The sequence below is a fragment of the Rhinolophus sinicus genome, chromosome 18 (assembly GCF_057876585.1).
Source record: "Rhinolophus sinicus isolate RSI-liver-muscle chromosome 18, RSI-T2T, whole genome shotgun sequence".
Classification (NCBI taxonomy): Eukaryota; Metazoa; Chordata; class Mammalia; order Chiroptera; family Rhinolophidae; genus Rhinolophus; species Rhinolophus sinicus.
The window spans coordinates 82,815,616-82,823,923 of NC_142518.1; positions in this window are offsets into that span (position 1 = coordinate 82,815,616).

Sequence of the window (8,308 nt, forward strand, 5' to 3'; positions counted from 1 at the left end):
GACGTCGGAAGGACCAAGAGCGCGCACAGCGCGCACGCAGCGCGTCCTTTCTCCCCGCCCTCTGCTGAGGTCAGAGAGGCGCGTCCTGCTGGCGTGATCCGCACGCTCGCCTGTACCAATGGGATGCCTAGAGAGGTGTGCAGGCATAGGACCTGCTGATACCTCCCACCTCTTCATTTTCCGGGCGTGAAAGCTGCGAGAGCAAGGAAGAGCATTGCTGGTTGCAGCTCTTGTGGCACACCTTTCAATGGTTTCTCTAATGTGCTCCTCCGTTACTCCTGGGCTTGGGCCAAAATGGAAGCCACTGAAATAGACATCCAATTATGAAGGCAAGGATTCACTGTGGTTGTTGGAAGGACATCTGAAGCTCCACTGTCTGGAATCCAATCCGTCTTCACTGTGCCCTTTGGTATGCTAGGAAAGTTGCCTCACCTCATTCTGCTCAGTTCCCTCCTTTGTAAAGTACAGAAAATATCACGGTAGTGCTATCTCATAGATTAAATGAGATAGTGCATATGACGCCAACAAAAGACCAAGCATAAAGTAAGCATTCATTGAATTTTGGCTATTATTTTTTACCCCTGTATTACTAGCACTTAGCCTGCTGCTAGCCTGTAGTAGACAGTACACGTTTTTGGAATTAATGAATGCTAGAGCTACAGATGAGGAACCAGGACCAGAAAGGATAAGGCACTTTCTAAGAGCCACAGATAAATTAATGGCAGAAGTAGGACTAGAATCCAGGTCTCCTAAATTACACTAAACATGCCATTTTCCTTTTTAAATTCATTTTTTGTGACAGACGGGTTTTGCTAAAAAAGTACAAATTCTTACAAATATTTAAAATGTACTGTTAACTAGCTTCCATCCAAATAACACTGAGTGGTGACTTACTCCACGCCCGAGCACCTAAAGACACGTATATTTGACTATTGGCAATGACCTGGTTTAAGTAGACTGAAGGTTTCAAGAAGCACTCAGACAATGAACAAATCGATTTTAGGCAATTACTATCCTGGCAGCACTCCTAAATTCTGGAGTTGCAGTGGTGAACAAAATTAGTCCCCTGCCTTCATGGAGCTGTCAGTCTAGCAAAGAAAGACATTAAACAATTCATTACAAATAATTACAATAGTGTTATGTCCTTTAAATAAATACAAAAATGAATTTTAGAACTGGAAAGGAACTTAAGACTGCAGAGTACATTCACTGTATTTTGTTAAATAATATATATTGTCTTTTCACATATGTAGATATATGTGTATGTATGTGCATATGTATATGTATATAGTAAAGTGACACAAGTTGCAGAATTATGTGTATAGTATGATTATACTTTGCTGAAAACGAACAGAATTTTCTATGTGTGCACATATATTTGATCTGTTTGTATGAGCAAGGAGTTGTGGAAGGCTCCTCAGCAAGCTGTTACTATTGATTACATCAGGAGGTGGAGGTGTGGGTGATTAACTTTCTCTGTATACATCCTCCTATTGTGTTGTTTCACTGGTTATGACAAACATGTGTTACTTTTGAAGACCAGCAAATAAAGGGACAAAATTAGAGGGACAAAATGGGCAAGAGGAAAAGATACTTCTTTTAAAGAATGCAGAGAACCAGTCTCTTCTTGCCAAAAGGCACCAAGGAAGGACAGATAAAAATGACACTCAGAATTCAGAGACAGTGACAACCAGGCAGTTAAGAACTACAAATTGGTAGTGACAAGAGTCACAGGGATGTACAATACAGTATGGGGAATATAGTCAATGATATTGTAAAAACTGAACACTGTCAGATGGGACATAGACATATGGAGGTTATTACTTTGTGAGGTATATAAATGTGTAATCACTATGTCATTTTGTACACCTGAAACTAATGAAAAAATAAATACAATGCTTCTTATATCTAGTACAGGGAGGTTAACCAAACTGGAAGTATTGCTACAAGAGACAGAATAAACCTCAGGATTTTCAACACCAAAAGCACTGTTAATGGGAGATTGCCTAAAAACCCAGTTCTCTACTTAAATATGTTTAGCATTGGAAATGAAGTTAGTGAGATGATTGACTTACAGTTAGGTGATTTTTGGATTTCTCCATATACATATCTAGGAGTGGAATTGCTGGGTCATAAGTTAGTTCCATTTTCAGATATTTGAGATTCCTCCATACTGTTTTCCATGGTGGCTGCACCAATCTGCAATCCCACCAACAGTGCACGAGGGTTCCCTTTTCTCCACATTCTCGCCAGCACTTGTTGTTTGTTGATTTATTGATGATAACCATTTTGACTGGGGTGAGGTGGTATATCATTGTGGTTTTTATTTGCATTTCTCTAATGATTAGTGAGATTGAGCATTTTTTCATACATCTGCTATCATCTGTATGTCCTTTTTAGAAAAACTCTCTTCATGTCCTCTGCCTATATTTTAATTGGGTTGTTTGTTTTTCTGGAGTTGAATTGAGTGATATTTTTAAATAAATTTGGGATATTAACCCCTTATCGGATATATCATTGGCAAATATCTTCTCCCAATCAGAAGGATCCCTGTTTCTTTTATTGATGGTTTCCTTTGCTGTGAAAAACTTTTTAGTTTAATATAATCCCACATGTTTATTTTTTCTCTTAAGTCCCTCGCCCGAGGGGATATATCAGTAAAAATCTTACCCTGGATAATGTCTGTGAAGTTTCTTCTTATATACCTATATTTTCTTCTAGGAATTTTATGGCTTCAGATCTCACATTTAAGTCTCTAATCCATTTTGAATTTATTCTTGTATATGGTGTAACGAGGTACTACAGCTTCATTTTTTGCATGTGTCTGTCCAGGTTTCCCAGCACCATTTATTGAATAGACTGTCTTTACCCCACCATAGATTCTTGCTTCCATTGTTGTAGATTAAATGACCATATAGGCATGGATTTATTTCTGGGCTCTCTATTCTATTCCATTGATTTATGTGTCTGTATTTATGCCAGTACCAAGCTGTTTTGATTACTGTAGCCTTGTAGTATAATTTGATGTCAGGTATTGTTATACCTCCCACTTTGTTCTTATTTCTCAAGATTGCCGAGGCTATCTGGGGTCTTTTATGATTCCATATAAATTTTAAGATTATATGTTCTATTTCTGTGAAAAATGTCCTTTGTAGTTTGATAGGAATTGCGTTAGGCAGTATGGACATTTTAACTATATTAATTCTTCCTGTCCATGAGCATGGTATGTGTTTCCATCTATTAGTATCTTCTTTCATTTCTTTCTTCAGTGTCTTATAATTTTCTGAGTACAGATCTTTTACTTCTTTGGTTAAATTTATTCCCAGGTATTGTATAGTCTCTGGAGCAATTGTAAATGGGATTGCTTTTTAAATTTCTCCTTCTGATGTTTTATTATTGGTATATACAAATGCAACTGATTTCTGAATATTAATTTTGTATCCTGCTACTTTACTAAATTCATCTATCAGCTCTAATAGTTTCTTGGTGGAGTCTTTAGGGTTCTCTCTATATAGTAACATATCATCTGCATATAATGACAATTTTACTTCCTCCTTACCGATTTGGATGCCTTTTATTTCTTTTTCTTGTCTGATTGCTGTGGCTAGAACTTCCAGCACTATGTTGAACAGAAGTGCAGAAAGTGGGCAACCTTGCCCTTTTCCTGATCTTAAGGGAACTGGTTTTAGCTTTTCCCCATTGAGTATGATGTTAGCTGTGGTTTCTCATATATGGCCTTTATTATGTTGAGATATGGTCCCTCTATTCCCACTTTCTTAAGGGTTTTTATCATAAATGGCTGCTGGATTTTGTCAAATGCTTTTTCTGCATCTATTGATATGATCATATGATTTTTATTTTCATTTGTTTGATGTGGTGTATCACATTCATTGATTTGCGGATGTTGAACCACCCTTGCATACCAGGAATGAATCCTACTTGGTCATGGTGTATGATCTTTTTAATGTAGTGTTGAATTCTGTTCACTAATATTTTGTGTAGGATTTTTGCATCTATGTTCATCAGAGATATCGGCCTGTAGTTTTGTTTTTTTGTAGTGTCTTTGTCTGATTTGGGGATCAGGGTGACAGTGGCATCGTAAAAAGTGTTTGGGAGCCTTCCCTCCTGAAATGTTTGGAAGATCTTGAGGAGAATAGGTGTTATTTCTTTTTTGAATGTTTTGTAAAATTCACCTGTAAAGCCATCTGGTCCAGGGCTTTTGTTTGTTCTGAGATTGTTGATTACCGATCAAATTCCCTGGTGGTTATCAGTCTATTCAGGTATCCATTTCTTCTTGAGTTAGCTTTGGAAGGTTGTGTGCTTCTAGAAAATTGTCCATTTCTTCCACATTGTCTAATTTGTTGCCATATGGTTGCTCATAGTAATTTCTTAAACTTTTTTGTATTTCTGTGGTGTCTGTTGTCACTTCTTCTTTTACATTTCTGAGTTTATTAATTTGGGTCCTCTCTCTCTTTCTTTTGATGAGTCTGGCTAAAGGTTTGTTCATTTTGTGTGTCTTCTCTAAAATGAAATCTTGGATTCATTGATCTTTTGTATTGTTTTTCTGGTTTCTATTTCATTTATTTCTACTCTGATTTTAATATTTCCTTCCATGTACTCCTTTGGGCTTATTTTGCTGTTCTTTTTCCAGATTCTGTAAGTGTAAAGATAAACTGTTGATTAGTGACTTTTTCTTGTTTCTTTAGGTAGGCCTGCAGAGCTATGAATTTCCTCTTAGGACTGCTTTCCCTGCATCCCATAGAATTTGGGTCGTCGTGTTTTCATTTTCGTTTGTCTCGAAGTGTCTTTTGTTTTCTTCCTTGATCTCATGGTTAACCCATTCATTATTTAGTAACATGTTATTCAGCCTCCATGAATTGGGGTGTCTTCCAGTTTTTTTCCTGTAGTTGATTTCTGATTTCATAGCACAGTGGTCAGAGAAGACAAGTGGTATGATTTCAATTTTCTTAAATTTATCAAGACTTGTTTTGTGGCGTAACATGTGGTCTATCTTGGAATATGTTCCATGTGCGCTTGAGAAGAACGTGCATTCTGCAGCTTTGGGGTGAAATGCTCTGAAAATATCGGTTTAATCCAGCTGGTCCAATGTGTCATTTAAGGCCATTGTTTCCATCTTCATTTTCTGTCTGGAAGACCTATCCCTTGTTCTCAGAAGTGTGTTGAAGTCTCCTGTTATGATAGTGTTACTGTTGATCTCTCTGTCTTTATGTCAGTCAATATCAGTTCTATATGTTTAGGTGCTCCTATGTTGGGTGCACAGATGTTTACTAGGGTTATGTCCTCTTGTCAGATCGATCCCTTTATTATTATATAGTGCCCATCTTTCTCTTTTAATATAGTCTCCATTTTAAAGTGTATTTTGTCAGATATAAGTATTGCAACTCCAGCTTTTTTCTCATTTCCATTTGCATGAAATATCTTACTCCAGCCTTCACTTTCAGCCTGTGTGTGTCTTTTGATCTGAGGTGAGTCTCTTGTATACCGCATATGCAAGGGTCTTGCTTTCTTATCCACTCAGCCACCCTTCGTATTTTGATTGGAGCATTTAATCCATTTACAGTTAAAGTGATTATTGATAGGTACATAGTTATTGCCATTTTTTAAATTTGTAGTTAGATTATTTTCATCTTTTCTGTTTACAGAAGCCCTTTTAATATTTCCTGCTATGCTGGCTTGGTGGTAATAAATTCCTTTAGCTTATTCTTTTCTGGGAAGTTCTTTATCTCTCCTTCAATTTTAAATGATAGCCTTGGGGGATAAAGCAATCTAGGTTGTAGGCCTTTGTTTCCCATCACTTTGAGTACCTCCTGCCACTCCCTCCTGGCCTGCAATGTTTCTGTAGAAAAGTCATTTGATAGTCTTATAAGACTTCCCTTGTATGTAACCCTCTGTCTTTCTCTTGCTGCTTTTAGGATTCTCTCTTTGTTTTTAACCTTTGCCATTTTAACTGTAATGTGTCTTGGTGTGGACCTGTTTGGGTTTATCCTGGTTGGAACTCTCTGCACTTCCTGGGCTTGTATGTTGGTTTCCTTTATCAGGTTAGGGAAGTTTTTGAACATTATTACTGCAAACATGTTCTCGATCCCTTGCTTCTTCTCTTCACCTTCTGGTATTCCTATGATGCGCATGTTGTTGCGCTTGATGTTATCCCATAGATCTCTTAAACCATCTTCATTGCTTTTTATTCTTTTTTCTTTCTGTTGTTCTGTTTGGGTGATCTCTGCTAACTTGTCTTCTAAGTCGCTGATTCGATCCTCTGCTTCATCTAACCTGCTGTTAATTCCTTCAAGTGAGTTTTTTATTTCAGTAATTGTGTTCTTTAGTTCTAACTGGTTGTTCATTATGATTTCTCTATCCTTCTTTATGTTGTCACAAAGCTCCTTAAACAGTCTTATCATCAGTGTTCTGAATTCTGTCTTCGATAAGTTGGTTACCTCTATTTCATTTGGTTCCAATTCTGGGGGTTTCTTCTCTTCTTTTATTTGGGACATGTCTCTTTGTTTCCCCATTCTGGATGACTCTCTGTGTTTGCTTTGATGTACATCCCCTAGATAGATATAGATTCCCTAGGTAGATCCCCTTGGGTTCTTAGTTTTGCTGGGTTATCTTATGTAGTATGTGTTTTTTATATTTGACTTACACCACTTCCTTATTCTCCTATGCGTTTGCTCCAAAAGTGACTCTTGTGTATATTGTCCTGTTAAAGTTTATCTTTAATTGATTTTGGCTTGTCAGTAGGTGGGATTGACTCCTAGGCTGACTAATTGTGAGACTTGGCGCTGCCCACAGTGGATAATCTTGCATGAGGGTTGACCACTCAAATGAGGCGGGACCCCTATTGGCTCTTGTGACTGTAGAGAATTTCCTTTGGGAGTGTCACTTGTAGGTCAAACCTGGTAATACTCTGGTTTGCTCTGGAGTTGGCCTCTGTGTGTGTTGAATCTTGTGCCTCTTTAGCTGGGCCCTGGTGTAGGGCAATTTCATAACAGAGCAAATCGCCAAGTACAACAACAACAACAAAGAAAATCCAAATACACTCACATGTAAAAAGAACTGATAACCCACACTCAACACAGGCAAAATATCAAAAATACAAAAACAAAACAAAAGAAATAAGCAGCGCCAGTCTTGGCTTAAGTCCACCAAGTAATCTCCAGGTTGCCCTCTGCTGTACCAAAGAGTCCCCTGCGTATTGTGCGGACAGAGCCAGTCACCTGGTGCCCAGAGTGACGTTGGGACTGCAGATTTAGATGCGTGGGGCTGAGGGGTCTGGATGATAGTTTCTACAAAGTCGGTGCAGTTTCTGCCCTTGCCTGCACATATGCGCACTGAGAGTAGCACCACCAGCCCTGTGTCCAGTTCTCCTGAGTCTTAGGGCACTTCTTCCGCGCGTGTGTGTGTGTGTGTGTGTGTGTGTGTGTGTGTGTGGCGGGCGGGAGATTTCTGAGCTGCTGAAAGCCCAGAGCTGCATCTGCTGCCTACTGCTGACCCCTGGGAGTGCCTCCACAGTTGTAATTGCCCTGCCCTAGGCAGGCCAGAAATGGTGGGGGCTGGGGATGGAGGGGTCTTCTCTCTCCTAGCCCAGCAAAAATCACACTCTTCCCAGCCTCTTCCCTGGGTCAGAGCTGCATGCTGATCTTCCCAGAGCCTGAGCACTAAGGCTCCTCTGTAATCTGACACTACTACTCCTCAGTTCAGGGGCCAGTTTAAGTCTCTGGAAGGGCAGGGATAGGATTGGGAGAGTGGGGGGGATGGGCCCAGGTATGGAGTTTGTGTCCTTTGTCTGACTTAGGGCCCAACTGGAGGTCTCAGCTGAGGTTGTTGCCTCAAATGCTGGATATGCTGCTTTCTGGGCAGGAGAGATCAGCTGTGGGACACAGGGAAAGAGCCGACCTCTTGGCTCTTGTGGTCTCTGTTCTGTCCTGGGATCCCCTGCGTCTCTGCAGCTGCGGATGCTGGCTGCGAGGAGACATTTTTAATGCTCAAAAAGATGTTGTGCAGAGAACAATCCACCTTAGATTTTTTCAACATTTTCTCTGTGTTTGGAAATTTGTGTAATAAAAATGTTAAAAGCTTAAATAGGTCCAAAACCAAATTGATTAACCTTGCCTACATCCATCTACTGAGAGTTATTTTTCTCTTAATGTCCCCTTGTCTTCCCAGTTCCTGTCCTCTATACCCAGTCAGTTGCTAAGCTAAGTCTGCTGAGACTCCCTTTACAGTGAATCCTGCTTCTATCCTTTCTTTTTAAAACTGCCACCCTTCTCTTAATTTCTTCATTACTTCT